Genomic DNA, 25,852 nt, shown 5'->3' on the forward strand with positions numbered 1-25,852 from the left:
TCCACCGACAATTACAGACAATGACCAAAAGGCCCTTTTAAGGGCCAACCACAATGTCATTTCTACATACGCTTTCTATTAGTGTTTTGTGTGTTTCGCAGTCTCTTCTAGCTCTTTCTCTTGCAAAAATAAACCACAGTACTGAATAAAAGTTAAAGTGAACTTTATTCGGAATGCAAACATCAGGAAGGAGGGTGACATTCTTATGGGTGCCAGCTCATATAGGAGTGGAGGGTAACAAACTGGCTGATGAACATGCAAAGAGAGCAACAGGGAAAGACAATATAGATATAGATGTGAAATACAGTAAAGCAGAGATAAAAAGAATAGTTAAGGCTAAAACCATTAAAAAGTGGCAACATATCTGGTACAATGGGTGCACAGGAAAACATCTACAGTATACAGGATACAAGGGAAAGTGGGAAAAGACACACACTCAACCAGATCTAGACAGGAAGAAATTGTGCTGACTAGGATGAGGTTGGGTCATACAAAGCTGAATAGTACACTGTTCTTAATGAGAAAGCATGGTGATGGAAATTGTGAGTATTGCCAGAGCCATACACCTGAAACAGTAGAGCATGTAATAATTTACTGCCATAAATACAATCAGGCTAGGCAAAGGCTTGTTAATCAGCTGGAAGCAAAGCAAGTGTCTCTAGATACTAAGACCTTATTGGAAAGAAGTTCAGGAGAAATTTTTGGTTTCTTACTTTCTTTTTTGAAAAGTACAGGCCTTTTTAAAAGGATATAAACTCTACTTTATCTGATTGTTTTTGTTTGTTTATTTGTTTGTTTTGTTTGTTTAAAACAGTACAGAATAGTCAGTAACTCCCGTTCCTTACTCCAGTCCAGTGGTGGCGGTAATGCACAAGAAATAGTTGCTAACCGCCAATAAAAGAAGAAGAAGAAGAAGAATTGAGGTCGTTGCTCACTAGACGACCAGGTGATCACCAGCAAACTGGACTGAGTTACTTCAGTGGACTTGCCTTTCCAGCACTTGGGATTATCACTTCTGTGGACTTTGTATATACACCGTTGGACATTACTCTCATTCACTTTGGGACAAGCAATACCCCAGGATTCTTTGGACTGTTTTATGGTATGGTGCCACGGACTCCACGCTTTCAACAGACTTTTCAACAGAGTTTTCTTGTATTTATTGTGTCGTTTTAAGTTCCTTGTGAATATTGTTTAATACACTTTTATTCCGGTTATATCTGTTGTTGTCTCATCTTTTAAAACACCTCACAAACTCTCACAGTTTAATCTGACCCCAATTTTAGTTAATGTAATTCAACCGAGAAGGCTGAAAGTTACAATTTTTATAACCTGAAAAAAGGCACACAATGTCATGTCTTACAAGATAACAAAACCTACAATATCTCTATAAAATAAAAAAAGGAAAAGGAAAGCTTGTTTTAGTCTGTTTTTAACTTAACGCTAAGCCAGCTTCCGAGAGGGAAAAAAAGTTTACAATACAATAAATTGTAGTGATTGTGTTGTAAAAACTCAAACTTGGCTTTGATGAATAAAAATGTCCTCAAATTCAAACCAGCACAGTGCAATAAAACATGATTCAAAGACCGTAAACTCTAGAATGAAGCACATAAATGTGAATCCTCTCATAATAGTAAAACTTGTGTGAGCCTTGTTTTAGTGAAACAAATTGCAGACATGTCTAATATGATATACTTACCAAGCAGGATCAAACGAGGACTCACAGGCAGGTTACCCGTCGTTTCGAGGTCAGCAGGAGTGGCAGACATCTATTGTCAAAAATAACAATTTAAGACAACTGACAAATCTTAATGTGATACTTGCTGATAACATTGATAATATTCTACATAAGTAAAAGGCTTTTTGTACTCAGAACAGGAATAGTTTATCCAAAATGATCATTCTCTCATCATTTACTCACCTTTATGTTGATTCAAACTTGTATGACAAAAAAATATGATATTTTGATGGGAGTAAATTATGAGAGGACTATCATGTTTGGTTGAACCATTCCTATACAAGTGTTCGTTGTACTAAAGATAAACTTACATTTTCTTGAAGAATGAGTCCTTGCTTTTCCATGAAGTGAGCCATTAGGAGTTGAACAATGTGGTAAGATGAATCAATGGGTTCATCTTTGGAAAGGATTGACTTGACTTTGGAGTTGGTAGGCTTGCTTTTTAAAAAACTCTACGATGCTCTTTCCACACTCCTCCATAGAAAGTTTGAGTGCATGCAGGACATTAATGTCAGTGAGAAGCTCAAAATGTGCGAACAGGCCTTTCTGAAAAAAAGAGGTATGGCCACTTTTCCATCAACTCCGCAACAGAAGGTGCTGGCACACTATTTATTTGGCTTCATTGCAGGCTGAAAGTTGTCTCCATCAGTTTTTCTACTTCAGCTTTCTCAGCTCCCTTTGCACCTTCTCGACAGTAGAGATGCTCCAGCTGCTGACGTTTAGTCTCAATGGAGACATCTGTCTCCTCTAAAGGAAGATCAGGCTGAAACTAATAACAAAATAATTCTACTGATCTGATCTGGGGTGCGTTTCCCGAAAGCATCGTTGGCCAACTATGGTCGCAAGTTCCGTCGTTACCAGTAGAGTTCAATGGACATTGCGATGAACTTGCGACCATAGTTGGCCAACGATGCTTTCGGGAAACGCACCCCTGATCTGATCTGTAAGAATGGGGCTTTATTAGTGCTGTTCATTGATTCAAATAACTTTTTTGACAGGCACGTTTACAGTAATTAGACAAGAATTTAAAATTTTGTTCATACCTCACTTAGAATTTATTGACAAAAAAGATTTGCACATGTGCCTGTTTCATAAACACTAAACTAAACACTAAAACTATTCATTTTGTTCATTCCCATTCATCTTTTACTTGGATAAAGTTTGATAAAATATGCAGGTTGAATGAAAATAAGGGATTCTTATTCTTACCTGTGTGTGTGATAAGACTGCTGTATGACGGCAGTCTGAGCTCAATCTCACTTGGTCGATCAATTATTTGCCTAGTTAAAACACAATTTAATGGAGGCATCTGATTTAAATCACAGAAGCTTCATTAGATGTTTAAGATGTTATATTTTAAAGTCATTTAAAGATAATACAATAATAAATCGTTGCAAACCTACCTCATTCAGATAATCCAAAATGCCGCCTTGTGCACATTGGATGAAAATAGGGTATAATACTGTTAAATAACAGTGACAAACTGTTGTTGGTCGACCACGCAACCTGAAGTGAACAAGTCTTCCCATAATGCATTGTAAAAAAAAGCATCTTGCTGTTATTACATGAAGACAGCATTTTGCTGGTAAATTTCCATGTAAATTTCCAGAAATTTTTTACTGTGTAGAACACATCCGATCTGTGTCACATGTGAGCGAAAAATCGGAATTGGGTCACATTTCAGTGACAATAGCCGCGTTTCCATTACCCTTCAAATTGCGCAAATTGAAATTGCGAATTAAAAATACGCTCAATGGAAACACGTCAATTTCGCAAAAACTCCCGTTTATCGCAAAAAAGTTTTTACGCTCTCATGAGGTGGTTTTTCAGGCAATTCGAAAAAGGAATATTTCGCAAAACTGCAATGGAAACAGTTTTTGCGCATTTACAGTCACCTGACTTAGAAGACGCGGTGTGTTTGAGGTCCATGTATAGCTACGCAAATAGGCCTAATAATTATTTTATATTATTTTATTTTAACATTTAATAGGCTATATTTAGAAGACGCTTTTATGCAAAAAAAGAACAAAGCGTGAGGAGCGCGCACTGCATGGCACAGAGGCGCGGGCGTGAACACTTGCATTTTCCTATCAACAGTGGAAACAACTTAAAAATACTCTATCATTTCTGGCCATACAGAAAATAATAATACATTATTCTCAACTACTTTTATTTGTGTAAACTCACAATAACAAAATAAAACGTTGTGCTTTTGTAAAGTAAAAGAAAACAATCAGACGCACTTTCATGATCTCCGTAAACTGGGGCGCGAGAACTGAAACAAAATATAGGATAAAGCTTGAAATGTCCACTTTAAAACAAACAAATTCGAATCGAAAGCTAATACCTTCTGATTTTGTAATTCGTATGAAAGGTGCATTTCTCTCTAAAGCGCATCTGCTTAACAGCGGAGATGGAGATGTGATTTTAGCCAAAACAATAGTTTATTAATAATATTAATGGCTCTTCTCATTCAGCACTGCGGGAAAACATCAATTCCAGGTTCTAATTTGGCCTTAGAAAACCAGTAAAATCGAGATGTTTTCCATATTAATTTGTGACTATTTTAAATGTTTAATAAAGGGGCAAAAAGTCCTAAACAAAAATCTGAAAATTCTTCGATATTTACTTTTTTTTGCGCAGCAGTTGGTGTAGCCAGTTCAAATTAAAATTTTGGTGTTCAACTTTGCGTTTTAAAAAGACAACAACCGTTCATTTTTCGTTTTTCAACTACGGGTTAAAAAAGGAAAAACGAATGGACACAAAATAGCCTACATGGATCGTTTGGACAGAATACGAGACAGAGTTCTTTATTAAATTCATTAAAAAAAAATAATAATTAGACTATAGGAATACTGGATTCTAAATCTCAAAGAAATGCCACAATCAAAACCTCGGAGCAGAAATGAGGGCGAAACACCCAGAAACTCCATGTGTCGTTCGCATTATAAGGTCTTTCCCTGATGCTTGGATAACACGCCACGTACTCCTTCCATTAATAATAATAATGTCTAATGCGTTGGCTGTGATATGTTATAAACCAACGTCAGTTGCCGTGATTTTTGGAATGACTTATATCGCGAGAGAAAAAAGGACGTTTTAGTCGCATAACATCGGTTAATGGAAACGCCGTCATTTCGCAATAGTTTTTTATCGATATTTAGATAATAGCGCAAAACATTTGCGCAAATCTGTAATGGAAACGCGGCTAGTGTAAACAAGGCCTTAATCTGTGTTTTAATATATAATACACAGTGATTAAAAATAACTATACACACATTCATTCATTCTAGGAATTGAACCCACCAACTGGGTCAGAGACAACGGGGAGGAAATGGCAACCTCGTGGCCGTGGTATAATGCCATAGATGAGGCGATTGGTCAGATCAATAACACCACTACTAATAATGTAGTCACTAATTACTTTCTTCACCAGCTTTCTTTCTATGGCCTCAGTCACTGGCCCTTCCGGATCAGATCTGGTATTCCTCCTACCAGACGAAAAAATTGCAAATGAAATTTTTGATTTCTTCCGAGAGGAATCTGCCAAAGAGGAGGATGAAGAGAAAAGATTTACTGACTTTAATAAGAGGTTTTTAACTCTGAGTCTTTTTTGGAAAATTATTTCCTGTCTCTAAGGCATAAAGGATTAAAGCATTCTTCTCTTCCTATGTCTATTTTTACATTTTGTTTATGGTTTAAGTCATATTAATTTTTATGACTTAAGGTTACACACACACACAAACAAATGTTTATTTATTCATTTATTTAAGGAGAACTATGTAGCTATTGATTTATTCTTGTTTATGTAAATCCATTCACATCTACAAAAGATAAGTTCATGTTATGCAGTAACAGTCAGATTGAGTACGTACAACAATTAACATTTAATAAAAAATAAAAAAATTCACAGATTCATTCATCCAATCTATATTAAAATAAAACAAAACTCAATATTATGTAAATGTGGTTTATGAGAACTAAATATCAGAATTGATCAGAATTACAAATTAACCAACTATATTCATAAGTATTTTTTTAATCTATTCAAAATCTGTATACAAACCATCATTTCTATATGTTAAAAATGTCATCACACCTTTTGCTAATTTAATAATTATTTTTGGCCTCAGTTGTTAAATTTTGAAAGTGGTAAATCTAATTCTCATTCCTTAGTCGTAGCCATGGTGTTGCAGGACAATGTGTCTTTGCACAGGAGCTGAAACCAAGGCTGCAAGCTCATCTCTTGTGGCTGATCTTCTACTTTCTGCCACATGATGTGACTGTATGATGAGCTCCATCAGCTCATCCACAACATCTCCAGCTCCTAGGCAGATATTATGTAGCATTGGACAGGCAACTGCCTGAAGAAAGATGGCTCTCCACCGACACTTCATCCTGCCAAAAGATGTCTCAATTATGCACTTTGCCCTGGAATGATGTCTGTTGAACCGTTCCTGCACTGGTCTCTGGAGTGGTTCCACGATTCACTGTTGTAACAGTGTGATGATACAGTTACTACTGTATATGGTATTATAATAATAATAGTAGTAAATATGATAATATAAATGATAAAAACAAATGATATTTTTCTCTTCTTTTGGCAAGTATCTTCTTTTTTTAACATGATCAGCATTGAACCTTTCCAAGTAGCGAGCTGTTTTTTCCTTATTTGATAAAGGCATGTGCAAAGGTAAAATTTAGTCGAAATGATGTAATAATATACTCTGCACATTTCCTATTAATAAAATGTAGTATTTATTTATTCCAGATACGTACAAATATGACCAACATACATTGCTGTCATTCGGTCCAACCAGTAGGTCATTCGGTATAACCAAAATTCCGGTATATATTTAGGACAAGTTTTTAAAATATTACAATATTTTCCATGTTCTATAATGGTTGTACCGAATGACCTGATATTTTGGGACATGCGTATGAGCAAGTGAAAACATGAATTTTTCAAATAGTTAGGAGAGAGTTACTTTCATTGCTTCATGACCGTGTGGTCCTTTGCAGGTGTCTGAATGATGCACATCCTGTCACATTTGATCCAAAATGGTGCCTTTATATTGGTTACTCAGAATGAAATAAATTTTTCAGGACATTCTTTCTTATAACAAAGCAACGACTTCTACACATAATTTTAATACCATTTGCACTGTTGATATGATGTTCTAAAATAATTACACAATTTAAAAATATACATTTTATTAATGTGGGATAGCCATATGTTATATGTGTATTTTTTATTTATTTTTTATTTTTTGGGGGGGCTTATAATGCAGCATTATTATTTGTTTTAAGGTCAGGATGCAAATATTCCCATGATTTGCCAACTAGCTAGCTTAGAATATAATAATCTAGCTATTCAGCAATATTATTTATTTCACTGCACTGACACTATTGGATGACAAGTAAACTTGAAGTGAATTGAGTTAAATAATGACATCAATAACAAAAGTTAGCATTCCAGTTTGCTCAAAAAAGGGTTAACAGGTTTCACTACAGTGACTGACAAAGCTGGCTATCGCTGGTTTCAGGGATGAATGCAGATGAACTCACATCTTGAGATCAGGAAACCAGAAGGCCTCTTTGCAACAAGGCCAGCAGGTTTCATCCCAACCATTGTAATGGACTGGTTTGACAAGTTATAATAAAGACTCCGGGGCTAGAGGACCCACCATCACATATTTGGAACTGTGTTGAAACAGGGCTGCAGGACCACTTCCTGGATCACCCTGTTTTGAGTTGACTGGTGGGGAGAAAGTGGAGACAACCACATGTCTGGCTAGCCTGAATGCTGAAGGTGTATATGAAGAGTTTGGTTCCAAAACACGATAAATGCCATTAAAAATAAAAAATTGAGTTCCTGCAAAAATCATTATTGTTTCTAGTCGGTATTGAAAAGTCAATTTTAAATTTTCTGCCGTGTTATTCTGTCATGTTTTCTCCCTTTCTTTCCAAACTGCGACAAATGCCAGTCTCCCTTCTCTGCAGAATGCGATATATCCACTCAACCAATCACAGCACACCATTCCATGCATTGTAAAGAGTAACGGCGGCGCTTTAAATACACCCAGCTTCCTAGTTTTTCTTATCTACTTTGTACTTTTCGATCAACAAACAAACAAAAAAATTTATAATTTTGACGGCATTGATGTGGTGGTTTCAGCGGTGGGTAAGAAACGTAAGGTATCGAAATCAAATCATGTACGTGAGGAGATTAAGAAGATGAGGCACTCGGGAGGAGGAAAAATGCCGGCTGCTGCTTGTTCTCACATAACACGACAGCATCAAACTTCTGTCATGCTGACACATTGACCCCAGGGGATCTTTTGAAAAACTTTCAATTGTTTTATTCAAAGTAAACGAAAACCGAGCAGGACCAAGCCATTTTTACAGCTGATCGCCATCAAAAAAGTTTAACAGTGACGTCCCAAGGTTGACAACAGCGATATGCAGAAGAATAGGGAGGTCACACTCACAAACGAATACCATTTGCTAACTGAAGATCATCCAACACAGATATTATATTAATGCAATGGGTTTATAGTATGCACAAGACAACAAATTCAGTGTGTTAAAAATGAATGTGATTTTTATTTATTGTTTAAAACTTGAAGTATAACTCTGGCATTACTCAACCCATAGCCCTGTTGAGCAAGGTCACTGTGAGCTATTCTGCCCTACAAAGGCAAAAGACCTTAAGTCGCTAGAGTGTGGAACTGAGAAAAATGACTTTAAAGATTTTTAGTTGTCCTGCTTAATTAATTATAGGTAGGACACTGGAAATTCGGCAAATATATGTTTTAGTAATGGAAATTATATACATAAAAAAATCTTGAGCTCAAACTTGACTTTTGACCACTATTTTAAAGTTACTGTACTCTGCCTTTGTATTGTCAGCAAAAAGTGAGAGGTCATACCAAGGCAAAAGGCAGTAACTTCCACATTATCAATATTTAGTTGCTGATCACCATTAACAAAATCATTAGTACACACCTGTATAAAATCTAGTGATCATGACATTTATTTTGTATGATTTACAATTATTTATAGCCATCTACTTATTGCTATCCTGTGCTTTGGTTGCATTCTGATGGCATTATTAATACATTTGACATGACAAAATACCTCCTATTAGTCCAGCGTTGACTCGACCGCGCTTAGGGCGGGGCTGAAGGCGAAGTTTTGGCACTCTGCCAGCTAGTTTGCGAGCTTTAATTCATGGATGTATTCATTTGATACGGCAATGTGTAACGTTTTTCTGTCAACTCTGCATAATCCTTCGCGATCGTAATCGCACGTTTGTCGATGGAGCAGACCATACTAAATGTTCTGACCGCTCTGAGGACATCAGAAGTTAGAGCGACTGATGGCAGCTGTACAAAGTACACAGGATACACCGTAATTTTAATTTTAATGGACATTAAAACAAAGGCAGATAACCTTACAATATGGTAGGTAGCATTATTTGATTGAACACCGGCACCGTAACTTCATATTGACGCGCGGCTAAACAAAGGCAGAGCACCGTAACTCGTAATTTGAGCGTTCCAAAACAAAGCCAAAGAGCGGTAACTGATGTTACGGTGTTCTGCCTTGGTTTCTCATGGGCTTTTGGAAGTTACTGTTAAGACAAATCATTATTTTCTCGAAAAATAAACGGAATTGATTCAAGATACTTATACACATGATAAAGAAGGTCTTGAATGTGTCAAAAATATAAATAACTCATTTTCGACCAAAAACGAAGTTACGGTCTTTTGCCTTTGCACGGCAGTATTGATAGCTATTCCTTTACCTATCAATAGCATGTGGTGACCTTGCTCAACAGGGCTTTAGGTTGAATACAAATCTTTAAAAAAATCTTTCAGGCCTACAAGTGATGTAAAATTGAAACTATAATATGTGAATCTTCTCTACAATGTTCTTAATATGACAAAGTACGTGTTTGTGTCTGTGAAACTTACTAAAAATATTATACTAATATTATTATACTAATAAACTTTGTTGTGTATTTTCAAGAGTTTCAATATGAAAAATAACTTTTATATTGATTCAATGGATTAATTGCAATTTGGAAGAAAAAAAAATTTGTCATGGATTTATTGCATTGGGGGGGGGGGGATTATCTGTTTTTATAATAAATCTTTGAAAATCAAAATCTGGATATGTTATTATAACCTAAAAATGCTATGGGAAAGTTTGAAACAGAAAATAGTGGTTTTTCATCTTGCCACTTTCTTGGTAAAGAAAACACATTTTTACTCAAATGAATCAAAACGGATTTATTGCGTTTTGGAACCAAACTCTTCATTGGGACCCAACATGATTATATTCAAGGGAAAACGTATGAAGGCTTCTGGGTTCCCCAACACAACAGTAAACATGTCAGATAATGAGTGAATAAACAGTGATCTGTTCCTGGAGTGGGGAAAACAGTTTCTGCTGCATCTCCCAAAATGTGACCAATGACCCCATTTGCTGATAGTGGATGGGCACAGCTCACATGTTTACAACTAAGACTTTAAGGTGATGAAGGACAACAATGTCTTTGTTTTTAGCCTACCACCCCACCACTCATTACCTGCAGCCAACAGACAGAGCTCTGTTTAAGAGCCTTAAACATCACTGGAGGCTAGAGGAGAGGATCATCTCCTGGGAGAGTGGAGGCAAAAGACTGGACAGGGCATTGTTTATGCAACTGTTCTCCAAGGCCTTCAAGGCTCTGGGATCTTTCCGTTCAGTCCAGCACAGATCAAGGCGGTCTTGTTTGCTCCGAGTGAGTCAAGTCAAGTCATCTTCATTTATATAGCGCTTTTAACAATATAGATTGTTTCAAAGCAGCTTTACAGAGATAAACGTATAATTTATGGTAAGAGAGATTGTTTTGGCTTTGTAGCGGTTATTTTCCAGCTAAAGTTAGTTTTGATTGATTCGCATCCGTCGCAACGATCATTTGTTATTAAATTAGGGGCCGCTAACACGACACCATTCTCTCTACACAGACTTGAAACGCGAACCTGTGATAAACGCTGATGGCGTTCACATGCGCATTAAGAATTGGTTCTATAGTTATGTGCGTTTGAATATGTGTGCGCAGGTTGTAATTCCCTACAAACCAAGCCTAAGTACTGGGCTTTCCTTATAAATTTTGATACAGAATTTTATTTTATTTTATCACTTCGGGGTAGGTACGCGAAACGAATTTCCCGAAAATGCTTTATCTGGAGTGGTAAAGGGATCCTCCATAGGGAGAGACTAGTTGGCACTTCAGCACTGCGTTGACATCGGGTCCAGGCGAAGGTCCTTCGTCAGATCTGGATATGGCCTGGATACGGCAGGCTGCGGGAAAACCTTGGGATAAACAAAGACACTAAAATTAGAAAAATGTCTCTTTGCCGCATGTGTGGTAGTCCTATCGAGTTCCCTCGGTAACCTACAGTGAAGCCCGAGAATGTGTTTGTCACTGTTATGAAACCACTGTGTTCTGTTTCAATAAACACAAAACATTGCATGTCTCAGCAAAAGAGCTCTTTTCCTCCCTTGACGATTACCCGTGACAGAAGTGAAGCCTCTCCTCCAGGAGACGCTTCACAGAGTAGAAGTCTGGGGCAACCCAGGGATGTGATTTTGTGTGTCCCCGAGCAAACACTCATATAGCTGTCAATGCTTCGCTGGCGCTCAGCCCCCGCCGCAGCATGTATTAATGCCCCCTCTGTCGAGCCACCTAAGCGCATGGTCGACGGCGTCAGATTGGGTAATCAACACTGCAAAACGCGGCTATACGCTTCAGTTCGCTCGCAGACCACTCTGCTTCGGTGGCGTGATTATGTCAGAAGTATCAGAACAGAGCGCCCCACTGCTACGGGCCGAAATCTGATTACGGTGAAGCAAATCCTCACGCATATTCAGCCCGGGGATTACTTCATCGCAGTAGATCTGAAGGATGCGTACTTTCACATTCAGATAGCCCCGCATCACAGGTGCTTTCTGCGTTTTGCATTCGAAGGTGTCGCATACCAATTCAAAGTGTTGCCGTTCGGGCTGGCTCTGGCCCCCCGCATATTTACAATTTACATGAATGCAGCGTTCGCACCCCTGAAGCTCAGTGGGATGAGCATTCTGAACTATCTCGACGACTGGCTAGTCATCGCTCAATCGAGAGGCACTCTCGAGGAACACAGACGCAGACTCCTCGCCCATCTGACATGCCTGGGACTGTCTGTGAACATACAGAAGAGCATGCTTCAGCCATGCCAGTCGATCACATTCCTGGGTATGGTTCTGGACTCGTGCACGATGATCGCATGCTTATCAGAGCCGAGGATCCAGTCCATTCACAATACACTAGCCCTCTTCTTTCAAGGCAGAGCTGTCCCCTTAAAAATGTTTCAGAGGTTACTGGGTCTAATGGCAGCCGCAGCCTCCATCTGCAGACTGGGCTTGCTGCACATGAGACCGCTGCAGCACTGGTTGCGAAGCCAAGTGCAGCTGCAGGCGTGGAGAGCGGGGACAGAGCGCATTGTCATAATGCATTCATGTCTCAAGACTCTGGCGCCCTGGTCCGACACGACATTCGTGAAGGACCATCATGTTCTCATCAGAACGGACAACACGGCGGTGGTGGCATACATCAAATGCCAGGGAGGGTTGCGCTCGCAGTCCCTGCAGGGCTTAGCGACGCAGCTGCTCTTGTGGACGGATTGGGTACTTTTTTCGATCCGAGCAGTGCACGTAGTGGGCAGTTTGAATTGCGGCGCGGACATGCTGTCCAGGGACGGCATTGTACACGGAGAGTGGAGGCTACACCCGCAAACTATAAATATGATCTGGAATCTCTTTGGCAAAGCGGAGATCAACCTCTTTGCTTCAGAGGAGAACACCCACTGCCCGCTGTACTTCTCGCTGACAACAGCTCCCCTGGGAGGGGACGCGCTGTCGAACCGCTGGCCCAAGGGACGGAAGTATGCTTTTCCCCAAGTCAAATTAATGCCACTAGTGCTGCAAAAGATCAGGGAAGAGAGATGTGCGTTGATTCTGGTAGCTGGTGTATTGACAGATGGGAAGACCCCAAGGGTTGTGATATTTCCATTATTCTGACCTTCCAGCAGGAACATCTGGACGTCGGGAGCTCTCCGTCTACAGTGAAAGTCTGCGTAGCCGCTATCGCCGCCTTTCGTGACACGCTAGATGGCCATTCGGTGGGGAAGCACCCCCTGATAACAAGCTTCTCCGGGGGGCGAGGTGGCTAAATCCTCCCCGCCTTCGCCAGATGCCAGTTTGGGACCTATAGTTAGTGCTTAGTGCGCTCTTCGACCCACCCTTCAAGCCAGCCAAATCTAGCGACCTTAAAGCGCTCTCGGTTAAGACGGCACTACTGCTCACGCTAGCCTGCGGGAAACGAGTGGGAGACTTGCATGCCCTGTCAGTGAACAGTGAATGTATGCAGTTAGGATGATTGCATGGTCAGACTCATACCCAGACGCAGCTACACACCGAAGGTGCTCTCATCACCGTTCAGAGCCCAGGTGATTACAATTCAAGCGTTTTGTCCCATTGAACTAGACACCAATTCAGTGTGCCCTGTGAGCGCGCTACGTGCTTATGTGAGCAGGACTAGCCAGTGTCCAGCTTCAGAGCAGCTTTTTATCTGCTACGCAGGCACCAAGAATGCTGTCAAATCAGAGCCTATCACACTGGATTGTTGAAGCTGTGCAACTAGCTTATGCTTCCCGAGGAACAGATTGCCCAATAGGGGTGCCGCCCACTCCACTAGGAGTTTGGCGTTGTCATGGGCTTGGGCAAAAGGCATGTCTATTCAGGACATTTGTCTCGCAGCGGGCTGGTCATCTCACAACATGTTTGTGAGATTTTATAACCTGGACATTCCCTCATTTGCACCACATGTTCTGTCAGTGCAGGAGGAGAGAGCTGAGCAGCCATTAGATGACTAAGTCACCTGAGGACAAGCCCCGATTGGCTCGTGTTTCTACCATGGTTTCAACCAGGTTGTATAGACAGCGCAAGTTACTGCAGTAATAGCTGTAGTTAGTATATTCACATTAACTATTAAGTGGCCCCTTTTATTATGCCCGCGTTCATAAGCTGGCAATATTCTCAAAGCACCAACATGTTTGCTGCATTTCCCCCCATATCACACCAGTTCAGTGTTGCTTAACTGGGTTCGGGGAGATACTGATGTTGACGCTGATTTGGCATTGTGCCAGAATACATCTGGGTGTTTAAATCAGGTCCGGTACCCTGCCTCAGATTAGTCTGAGTGCTCAGTGCTTGTGCTCTACAGGGGCTCGATCGAGCTGGGCCAATTTTCCACACGGCGGGGGTTTTATATGTTCCCCATACGTAATGTCGAGGGACCGACTCGATAAGGGAACGTCTCTGGTTACTCACGTAACTGTAGTTCCCTGAGAGGAGGGAACGAGACATTACGTAGACTGCCGTGTGAAAAGCCTTCAGCCTCAATAGCGCTTGTTCAGTCGAAAGATTCTGAGGTTTTTGGTGCCCGATGTCACCTATATTGGAGGCTGTCAGCCAATCAGGTGAGGGATCGGGCGCCATTGGCTATTTACAAGCAAAAGAGTTATTCAAAAATAGATTTCCCCATATGTAATGTCTTGTTCCCTCCTCTCAGGTAACTACGGTTACATGGTAACCAGAGACATTCTGGGTTCTAATCCGCACTCGTATAGGTTTTTTTTTTTCTCATCAATCATGTTTATCGGTGGTTGTATATCAGGCAGGGACACGTGTGTGCATTTTGTTTTGTAATTTCACCAGAACGAATAGAGTCTCCACAATGGATTGAAGCGCGCGTCCGAGTGAAGACTGTGCGCAAGCCACAAGAGAACATAGTATCCGCGCCAGTGATCGCAGCGGCAATGAGTCAGATTCACCCGTGATCACTCAGAAGGAATCACTCACATGGCTGGGCACTTGTAATGACACATCAAGGATGTTAAGAGGCTAAAAGCAGGTTTAAAACTTGCCCCATTGAAGTCAACAGGGTGCAAATTTTAAAAAGAGGATAACATGGTGTAGGCAACACCGATTTTTGTCGTTGTTCTCTGTATTGACAGCACTCCAAATTTACAAAAAAATTAGCTCAATGTTAAAATTGACCGGAGTTCTCCTTTAAGGGGTTAAAGTACCATTTTTATAGTAACGCAAGGTCCGATTTCAAAACAGTTTTCACAGGCTGAATCTTGAGTTCGTAAGCTTTTGAATGATACATAATGTTAATGATATATAATTTGTCAACATTAGATCAGAAGAAGTATAGGATATAATTGTTTTAAAAATGCAGTGGCAAGTGGGCCAGTAACAGTTAACAGATTAATGACTTGATCCTTTTTTTATACCCTAATCAGGCAATGTGACCTGGGAGTCACAACTCATAAAATCCAAAATATATCATGTAACTGCCTGTCGCCAGTTTATTTCTGTATTAGCACTTTTTCTATTTTGTTTCTTCTGAATTGAATGTTAACAGCAAGACGGAACTAATTATTGGTTCCGCCCAGAGGTTTCCGGCCGGGCGCTTTTGAGCGACGCACGGAGAAAAACTTTACGGCGAAAGAGACTGATTATTCCGCTGTTGTCGTGTTTAAGTGCATAAATTTACAAGAAAATAGACAGAAGAAGATACGGGAGATCTAAAAGGATGTTTAGCACCTCTTTGTGATAAGCAGCAATGAGGTTTGTTAACTGTTTATTTTGCTATAAGGGTGTTTGTGTTAACATATGTTTTCCAAGTGCCATTTTTTCTGATGTATAACATTTAAAGTGTCTAACTGTATATGGGTTGGATGATAACACAATATGTTGAGACATGCATATAGCATTATTTTGTTAATTAATTTATTTATTTTCTTCAAACCAGTTCTCACGGGTTGACCAATATTAAAGCCCTGTAAACCAAGACCTCTTGCCTCATGCCTGTCACTGGGGGAGCTACAGTGAGAACTCAACTGCTCTGCATGAGTAGACGAGGAAGACAGTACCATAGAGCCGTGATCCATGGGCAAGAAGGGACATCTATACATCCAAGAGTGTGCATCTGCCCCTGACATTTACACATCTGCAGCATCCACAGAATAATCCAGGTGCCTTACCACGAATCCAGCTGAAGCCAAGAAGCTTAAATATTTTCCACAAGAGACTGTGACATATTTTTGCCTTCATATTCATACGGTATAGTTGCGTGCATGTTTAAGTGTTAACTAAGCTGCAAGTAAGAGACTTGAAATGAAAATATTCTGCATAATAGACTGAATTTTGCATTTCACAGATATTGATTTGTGTGAAATAGAAGTGAATATTTTCTAAAAACTAATACTAGTGGTAAAAAGTTTATAAATGTGAATAGCTATTGAGAAGTGAATCACTTAGCTTCTTGCCAAATTACATTTAACCCAAAATTAAGTACACCAAGTAACAATGTCAGAGCCTAGTCATACATCTAGCAGAAAGCAGGTTAGTGCAGGGAAAAATATAGAGCAGCAGTGCATAGACATGCAACCACAGGCCACTAAAGGCGCAAGAGCTGATGACCACACTTCCTCACAAGAACCACGAAGGAGCCAAAGAGTCCGAAAATTAACGGAAAAGGGCCAAGAACTGTACAGTGAGCAAATAAGAAGATTTGCTCACCGTTTCACTGTGAGCTATGAGGAGTGGAAGGCTATCGCTAAGGACGCCAAACAAGCCCTAAGTGGACAATGCTCTAACAACCTGCTACATGAATACATCAGCAAAGTAAGCGTAGCCTCAAAGAATCTGAACATTGCTTATGAAGAGTTGAGGCACATAGACAACCCTGATCAGGACACACGTCGCAGAATTGACACCTGTGATGCAGTAACCAGGAAGATCATCCAAAGTGCAAAAGATCGTTTGGAGACAGCAGATAACGGTGGAGGAAATGAAGAACAAGGCCACAGGGCGACATCGTCTATATTCAGGTCTGTAGTCTCAGACAAGAAAAGTGTCAAATCCCAATTCACTAAGTCCTCTCATGCTCAAGGCAGCTCCAGACATTCAAGTCGGATTTCTGCTAGCAGACAAGATGCCGCTGCTGAAGTTGCTGCCAATGAAGCTACTCTAGAAGTACTACTAGAACAAGAGTGTTGCATTGAGGAATTGGAAAAGCTTGAAGCTGAAGCTGCAGAGAGACAAAAGGTGCTAGATGCAAAGCGCAGACAACTGGAGCGACTAGAGACAGTTAAAAAGTTAAAAGCTGCTAAGGCACGTCAGCGAGTGTATGATCAGAGTGAGTGCTCAGATGAAGAAATAAGCAGTCTACTCCATCAAAGTGTCTGTATTAAGGAAAGGGAAGAAGCGAAACATGAAAATAATCTGTTGCAGCACCATTCCTCACCACAAGACTGGGCACACTCAAAGCTAGATGACAGCACAGCAGCTCTTGTTAGAGCACTTGCAGAGTCCATCAGTGCAGGTCGTCTTCCGATACCTGAACCAACCATATTCAGTGGTGACCCACTCAGATTCAATGACTGGAAGGTTTCGTTTCAGACACTCATTGATCGGAAAAACATTCCAACTGAAGAAAAGATATATTACTTGCGAAAGTATGTGGGTGGACCTGCTAAAAAGGCTATAGAGAGCTACTTCCTGCTTGGTTCAGAGTCAGCCTATCATGCAGCATGGAGGATCCTCGAGGAAAGATATGGGAATCCATTCCTCATAGCCAAAGCCTTCAGAGACAAGCTCGAGGGATGGCCCAAGATAAGCTCCAAAAGCAGTATCGAACTTCAAGAATTTGCTGATTTCCTTCGGAGCTGTGAAGCTGCTATGACTCAGATCAGAGGCCTTAATGTACTTAATGACTGCAATGAGAACCAGAAGTTACTTGCAAAACTTCCAGACTGGCTGACCTCGAGATGGAACAGAAAGGTAATAGAAGTCGAGGAAGAAAGTCACACATTCCCAAGCTTCCAGCAGTTTGTAGAGTTTCTCTCACGTGAAGCTAAGATTGCAAATAACCCAATAACATCTTTCCATGCTCTGAAACCTGTTGAAGATAAGCAGATCAAGGTTTTAAAGAACAGAGCTGTAGGAGCTAAAGTACTAGCAACTAACTCAGATGAAAAGGCTTCCTCCACAAGCTGTTTCTTTTGTGAGAAGTCAGGTCACAGTCTACACAAGTGTTGGAAATTTATGGATAAGACCATCTCTGAGCGAATCAAGTTTGTTCAAGGGATGAAGTTGTGCTTTGGCTGTCTGAAGCCGGGCCATCGCTCAAAGGAGTGTGAAAATAGGAAGATCTGCGATACTTGTGAGAAAGGACATCCAACCTGCCTACACGATAATCGCAGCAAAGAAAGAGGAATGTCAACAAGGACTGGTAGGGAAATGGAGCGTGACAAGTCAAGAGAAGGAACAACAGATCGTTCACAAGAAAAGATGACAAGAACACCACGCGAGGTAACATCTAACAGAGTTATCCAGAACGTTAAAAGCACCCATACATCCTCAGTCATTCCTGTGTGGTTGTCAACTGCAAGTAAGCCAAATCATGAAGTTCTTGTGTACGCTCTCCTCGATACACAGAGTGACACGACCTTCATCCTTGAAGAGACAGCAAAGGTGCTTCACACTAAAGATGAACCAGTCCAGTTAAAGCTCTCCACGATGACTTCAAGAAATACAGTGGTGCCTAGCAGAAAGCTGACTGATCTACAAATAAGAGGATTCTACTCGGATAAGATAATCTCTCTGCCAGTAACTTACTCAAGAGAATTCATCCCTGCAAACAGAGATCATATTCCCACACCAGAGACTGCCAAGTCATGGTCTCACTTTGAGCACATTGCAGATGAAATTGCTCCTCTACAGAGCTGTGATGTCGGTCTACTAATTGGCTACAACTGTCCTCAAGCTCTTGTACCAAGACAAGTGGTTGCTGGAGAAGAAAGTGAGCCCTTTGCTCAGAGAACAGACCTGGGTTGGAGTATAGTTGGTTATGGCAACCCATGTCTTGACTTTGGAGATGCTTTTGGAACAAGTCACCATGTCATTGTGAAGCAAGTGATATCAGTTCTTCCAAATCTCCCAAGCGAAGTGCACTATGTCTGTAGAGCGCAGATCAAGGAACTAATCCTTCCAACAGACGTCATCAAGGTGTTGGAATCTGATTTTGTAGAAAGGGCTTCGGAAGATGAACACCTTTCTCAAGAGGATCTTCAGTTCATGTCAATTATGGAAAGTGGCATCAGACTCAAGGAAGACGGTCACTATGAAATGCCACTTCCCTTCAAGAAAGGAAGACCAAACTTACCAGATAACAAGATATGTGGCATCCACCGGCTCAGATGTCTGGAGAAAAAGTTAAAGGGAAATGAGCAGTACTACAAAGACTATAAGGCCTTCATGGATGAGACAATAGCTCGTGGAGATGCCGAGCTTGTCCCTGAAGAAGATGTCAGCAAGACTCCAGCGTGGTACATTCCCCACCATGGGGTGTATCATCCCCAAAAGCCTGGTAAGATCCGTGTCGTTTTCGACTGCTCCGTAAGGTTTCAAGGGACATCCCTGAATGACCATCTCCTGACTGGCCCAGAGCTAACGAACACCTTGGTGGGAGTTTTGTGTCGGTTCAGAAAGGGTCGTGTGGCAATTATGTGTGACATAGAACGTATGTTCCACCAGTTCCATGTTAAGAAAGAGGACCAAGATTATCTCAGATTCTTGTGGTGGAAGGATGGAGATCTTAAAGCCCAGCCCTCCATTTATCGAATGAAAGTCAAGTCAAGTCAAGTCAACTTTATTTATATAGCGCTTTTCACAATACAGATTGTATCAAAGCAGCTTCACAGTATTAAATAAAATAGTACATCAGTGTATGTTTCTGGTGTAAAACATCCACGTTTGGTAATGCAGATCAATAGCACTGTTGAATCGATTAATCAAATTAAGTATCCCCAACTGAGCAAGCCAAAGGCAACAGTGGCAAGGAACCGAAAAACTCCATTAGGTGACCTAATGGAGAAAAAAAAAAACCTTGGGAGAACCCAGGCTCAGTCGGGGGCCAGTTCTCCTCTGGCGTTTATGAAGTAGAGACCGGATTTAACTGTAAGATTAAAATATTATATGAATGCCTGGCTGAAGAGATGCGTCTTTAATCTAGTTTTAAACTGGGAGAGCGAATCTGAGCAACGAACAGTATCAGGAAGGCTATTCCAGAGTTTTGGTGCTAAATGTGAAAATGCTCTCCCTCCTTTGGTGGATCTGGATATCCTAGGTATGACCAGAAGCCTCGAATTTAGTGATCTTAAAGAGCGCGATGGATTATAGGGCGATAGAAGATCCGTTAAATAAACTGGAGCTAAGCCGTTTAGGGCTTTATAAGTCAGTAGCAATACCTTGTAATTAATACGGAACTTTATAGGTAACCAATGTAGTGATGATAAAATTGGTGTTATATGGTCAAACTTTCTTGATCTAGTAAGAACTCTAGCGGCGGCATTTTGGACTAACTGTAGCTTGTTTATTGAGGATGCAGGACAACCAGCTAATAAAGCATTACAGTAATCTAGTCTCGAGGTCATGAATGCATGAACTAGCTTTTCTGCATCAGAAACAGATAGCATGTTACGTAATTTAGCAATATTTCTAAGGTGAAAAAAGGCTGTTTTTGTAACATATGAAATATGATTTTCAAAAGACAAGTTACAATCTAATATAACACCCAGGTCTTTTACTGTAGAGGATAAAGTAACAGGACACCCTACTATGTTAAAGTTGTATTGAAGGAGGTTTTGTGGGCGGTTTTTTGAACCGATAAGTATTACCTCTGTCTTATCTGGATTTAATAAAAGAAAATTGTGCGTCATCCAATCTTTTATATCTTTAACACACTCTGTCAATTTGGATAATTTAGCGTTTTCATCCGGCCGTGATGAAATATATAGTTGAGTGTCATCAGCATAACAATGGAAACTAATTCCATGTTTCCTTATAATATTTCCAAGTGGCAGCATATATATTGAGAATAATAGAGGGCCTAACACAGATCCTTACGGCACTCCATAGTTTACTGGAGTTATGATCGATTTTTCTCCGTTTAAATAGACAAAATGGTAGCGGTCAGATAGGTATGATCTGAACCAGCTTAATGCTTGTCCTTGAACACCGGTATAGTTTTGTAGCCGATCTAAGAGTATTGTGTGATCTATAGTATCGAACGCAGCACTAAGATCAAGTAAAACTAGTATTGAGATACAGCCTAGGTCAGAAGCTAAGAGTAAATCATTTGTGATTTTAACGAGCGCAGTTTCAGTGCTATGATGCGGCCTGAACCCAGAATCAAACTTTTCATAGGTGTCATTTTCTTGCAAGAAAGAGCCCAGTTGGGCAGACACAACTTTTTCTAATATTTTGGACATAAAAGGAAGATTTGAAATGGGTCTATAATTTGCTAGGTTATTTGGGTCTAATTGTGGTTTCTTAATTAGTGGTTTTATAACTGCCAATTTAAATGTTCTTGGAACATGACCTAAAGATAAAGACGAGTTAATAATATTGAGGAGAGGCTCTTCCACTATAGGTAACACTTCTTTCAATAGTTTAGTTGGTATGGGATCTAATAAACATGTTGTTGTTTTAGAGGAAATGATAAATTTATTTAACTCTTTTTGTTCTATAGTTGTAAAGCAATGTAATTGTTCTTGCGGGGTGATAATCGAGGCTGAATTATAAGGCGCGATTGAAGATTGAACGTTTACAATTGTGGATCTGATGTTTTCTATTTTCTCAGTGAAAAAATTCATGAAATCATTACTACTAAACTGTAACGGAATATTTTGTTCAGGTGACGCTTGTTTATTTGTTAGTCTAGCCACGGTGTTAAATAAGAACCTAGGATTGTTTTGGTTATTTTCTATTAGTTTGCGGAGATGCTCAGCCCTGGCCGCTTTTAGGGCCTTTTTATAGCGTGACGTACTGTCTTTCCAAGTGATTCTAAAAACCTCTAAATTAGTTTGTTTCCATTTACGCTCTAAATTACGGGTTTCTCTCTTTAGAACACGAGTAGTATTGTTGTACCATGGTGCTTTAATTTTCTCTCTGACCTTTTTTAGTCTCATAGGTGCAACAATATCCCATTTTCCAGAGAGAACGGTGCTCATAGTGCTGGTTAGTTCGTCTAGTTCATCTGTTTGTTTAGGTTCAGGCAGCAGCTGAGACAGATCCGATAAGCAATTTGAAAAATTATCTATGGTGGATGGAAGGATTGTTCTGCCTAATCGATAACGCGGCGCAGCATGATATATTACCGGGGTACGTAATATGCAAGTTACCATGTAATGGTCAGTTACATCATCACTTTGCGGAATGATATCTATATCGGTTGGATCGGTTCCATGTGATATAATTAAATCGAGTGTATGATTAAAACGATGAGTTGGTCCGGTAACGTTTTGCTTAACCCCAAAGGAGTTTAATAAGTCTATAAACGCAGCCCCTAACGTATCATTTTGATTATCTACGTGTATGTTAAAATCTCCAACAATTAATATTTTATCGACATTGACCAATAGATCTGAGAGAAAATTTGCAAATTCTTTTAGGAAATCAGCGTAAGGCCCTGGTGGTCTATATACGGTAGCCAAGGCTAAAGATAATAGGGATGTTTTTCTATCATCTAAGAGCGTAACATTTAGTACAAGTACTTCAAATGAAATAAACTTATAACCCGTTTTCTGAGTAACATTGAGAATATCTCTATAGATAGTTGCAATACCGCCGCCACGACCAATCAGACGGGGCTCGTGCTTATAGGAGTATCCTGATGGAGTAGACTCATTTAGACCGAAATAATCATTTGGTTTAAGCCAGGTTTCAGTAAGGCAAAGTACATCTATGCTATTATCTGTGACTATTTCATTTACAATAACTGCCTTAGGTGTGAGTGATCTAATGTTTAAAAGACCTAGCTTTAGAAATTGTTTTTGTTTACTAATAGCAACATTTTCTGTTTTAATAACAATTAGATTTTTCCTAGATCCTGCAGTAGATTTATTATTTGATCGCACTAAACGAGGAATAGACACAGTTTCTATGCAATGTTCTACACTAGTATTTATATCAGTTAATTTGGTGCAGCAGAGACTATGATTTGGACTTTTGGTTACTAGTCAAAAGGTATTTAACGTTTTGGAGATGTTATCTGACAGAAGATCCGATCCGAATCTGTTTGGGTGTAAGCCATCAGCACGGTATAGCCTAGGACGCTCCCAAAACAGATTCCAATTATTTACAAAGAGCAGTTTCTGCTCATTGCACCATGACGTTAACCATTCATTTAGCGCGAATAATCTACTAAACTTGTCATGTCCTAGACGGTACGTGGGAAGCGGTCCTGACACAATGATCGTTATATCAGGCGATGTGCTGCGTACCGTATCGATCAGATTCCTGAAGTCTTTCTTCAGAACTTCCGTCTGGCGCAGCCTGATGTCGTTCACTCCCGCGTGCAATACCAAAGTTCCGACGCGCTCGTTATCGTTCAGAATCTCGGGAACGCGAGCAGCGATTTCAGAAACACGAGCACCAGGAAAGCAGTGACTGTGCACCTTATTTTTACCTGATGTAGCATGGACGTGCCGAACAATGGAATCACCGATGATCACAGCATTGCGTTCTGTTTCGCGAAGAGCGGAGAAGCGGTTTTGTGTGGATAACTCGAAAACCGGGAGGGTCGGAGAGGGTCTTGGTCTAGACCTGACTCGCGTCTTCCGCTGCGGAAATATCCAGGCTTCGTGGTGGCGTGTTGGAGCCGGAGTGAACGAGACCATGGCTGATTGCGACCTTGGCGCTCGGAACCGATGCCGAGTAACGCACGGAGTAGACGAGGTCGGAGTCAGCCGGTTAGTAACATTAATCTCTGATTTGTGAGCATCAGCGCGTGATGTTTCAAGAGCTAAACGCCGGTCTCTCAGCTCGGCCTGTCTCACTAAAAGGTCGTGGATCTGTTTCTCAACAGCTTCCAGCTCAGACTGTACCGCGTGCAGCTCAAATGTGTCCTCACCTGCACCAAAAGGTAGACTACTTGCATCTGATATATTCGCCATTTTAACAGATGGACAGTAAGTTAGCAACGACACTACCAGTGATGCTATCAATTAATACTAATTTCTGACAAGCGTCTTAGATATAATCCGTCTTTTAAGTGGTACGGGTGTAGAGTAGACGCACGATAGGTGAAAAATGTTTGTAAGTGAGTGTTGAGAAGACGCGTTCAGCCGTGATCCCCGGGAGTAACCTATAAGAGTATCCAGCGTAGAATCACTAACAGGCTTGAGACACGTCTGCTCAACAGTCCGCGTTGTAACTATGAGGTTTGAGCAGTAGTGCTTCTCAGTGAGGAAAAGTAGAAAATGTTTGTTGTAAGTAAGTTTAAAGAGTAAAATCAAGAATTATAAATCAAATCGATAGAGCTCCAAAGACAACAACGCGTTCAGACGCGACGCATGCGCATTCGACAACAGGAAGTATCAACTACCATTAGTGTCAACAGGCAGTCCACTTGTTCGGTGCAGCTTCATCACCTGGATGTGCTAACTATGGCCTGAAGCATCTTGCCGCTCAAGGACAAGAACGCTTTAGAGAAGAGACCATCAGGTTCATCCAGAAGAACTTCTACGTCGATGATGGATTGACAAGCGTAGAATCTGAAGACCAAGCAATCCAATTAGTGAAGGAAGCAAGAGAGCTTTGTCGCACAGGCAAACTTCGATTGCACAAGTTCATCTCCAACAGCAAAGAAGTCTTAGCCACAATTCCTGAGGAAGAGTGTGCTAAAGCTGTCAAGGATTTGACCATGATGTTGGGAGAACCACTGATGGAAAGAGCACTGGGGGTACAGTGGTGTGTGACTTCTGATGAGCTGCAGTTCAGAGTGGTTGTCAAAGAAAATCCACTTACACGCAGAGGGGTCCTGTCCACAGTTGCCTCTGTGTATGACCCACTTGGATTTGTGGCACCCTTCATCCTGGTAGGAAAGCAGATCCTGCAGCAGATGTGTCGTGATAAGCTCAGTTGGGATGATCCTTTGTCTGATGACCTTCGACCCCTGTGGGAGTCTTGGGTGCAAGATCGAAAAAACTTGGCTGAGGTGAGAGTCCAAAGATGCTATCTGCCATCAGGCTTCAAGGTCCAGCATTATGAGCTCCACCACTTCTCTGACGCCAGCGTGTCAGGCTATGGAGAGTGCTCGTATCTAAGAGCAGTCAGTACATCAGGTGAGGTCCACTGCTCCTTAGTCATGGGAAAGTCAAGAGTTGCCCCTACTAAAGTCATGACTATACCAAGACTCGAGCTGTCAGCAGCAGTGGTAGCAGTCCGGACCAGTGACATGCTTAAGAAAGAACTAGAAATAGACTGCCAACAAGAATTTTTCTGGACTGATTCAAAGGTTGTACTTGGGTACATCAGTAATGAAGCCAGAAGATTTCATGTTTTTGTAGCAAATAGAGTTGAGCGCATCAAACTAAGTACAGAGGCCGGACAATGGAGATATGTAGCTTCAGAAGACAACCCAGCTGACCACGCCTCAAGGGGTGCCACGGCAAAACAACTCAAAGATTCTAACTGGTTCACAGGTCCAGACTTTCTTTGGCAGAAAGAGTTACCAACTGGAGTTGTCATGGTGGGAGAGATCGAGAGCAGTGACCCAGAGGTCAAGAAAGCTCAGGTTCATGACACTCAGGCAAAAGAAGCAAAAACACTTATCGAGCGTCTACACAAGTTCTCAGACTGGGCAAGATTGGTGAAAGCTGTTGCCAGACTCAAGCGCCGTGCTAAGGAAATCAAAGATCTCAAGCCAAAGTCCTGTGAGGCCTCAAGCTTAGAGGAAAGGAAAGAGGCGGAGCTGACCATAATCAAGATGGTTCAGGAAGCAACTCTCTCTCAAGAAATTCAACGCCTTAGACATCATAAGGAGACAAAGCTCAAAGACAAAGCCAACCAGCTGCACAAACTATGTCCGTTCCTAGATGATCAAGGTGTAATCAGAGTAGGAGGCCGCTTAGCTCATGCTGCCCTACATCCACACGTGAGGCATCC

At 40.9% G+C, this 25,852-nt stretch overlaps 2 protein-coding genes across 6 annotated transcripts in view; both read left to right on the forward strand.

The window, feature by feature from the left end:
• Nucleotides 1–25,852, forward strand: part of LOC308689724 (uncharacterized protein) — a 461,468-nt gene that overhangs the window by 244,635 nt on the left and 190,981 nt on the right. The window lies entirely within an intron of this gene.
• The window catches only part of LOC308689446 (uncharacterized protein), a 29,148-nt gene continuing 18,593 nt past the window's right edge, over nucleotides 15,298–25,852 (forward strand). For all 4 annotated transcript variants that reach the window (XR_014030001.1, XM_081363154.1, XM_081363156.1 and 1 more), the window contains exons 1-2: nucleotides 15,298–15,466; nucleotides 15,651–15,873. The gene's annotated coding sequence lies outside the window, so the exon portion shown is untranslated. The remainder of the gene's footprint in view (nucleotides 15,467–15,650; nucleotides 15,874–25,852) is intronic.

Source organism: Scardinius erythrophthalmus (assembly GCF_964197995.2).
Source record: "Scardinius erythrophthalmus genome assembly, chromosome: 4".
In the NCBI taxonomy this organism is placed as follows: domain Eukaryota; kingdom Metazoa; phylum Chordata; class Actinopteri; order Cypriniformes; family Leuciscidae; genus Scardinius; species Scardinius erythrophthalmus.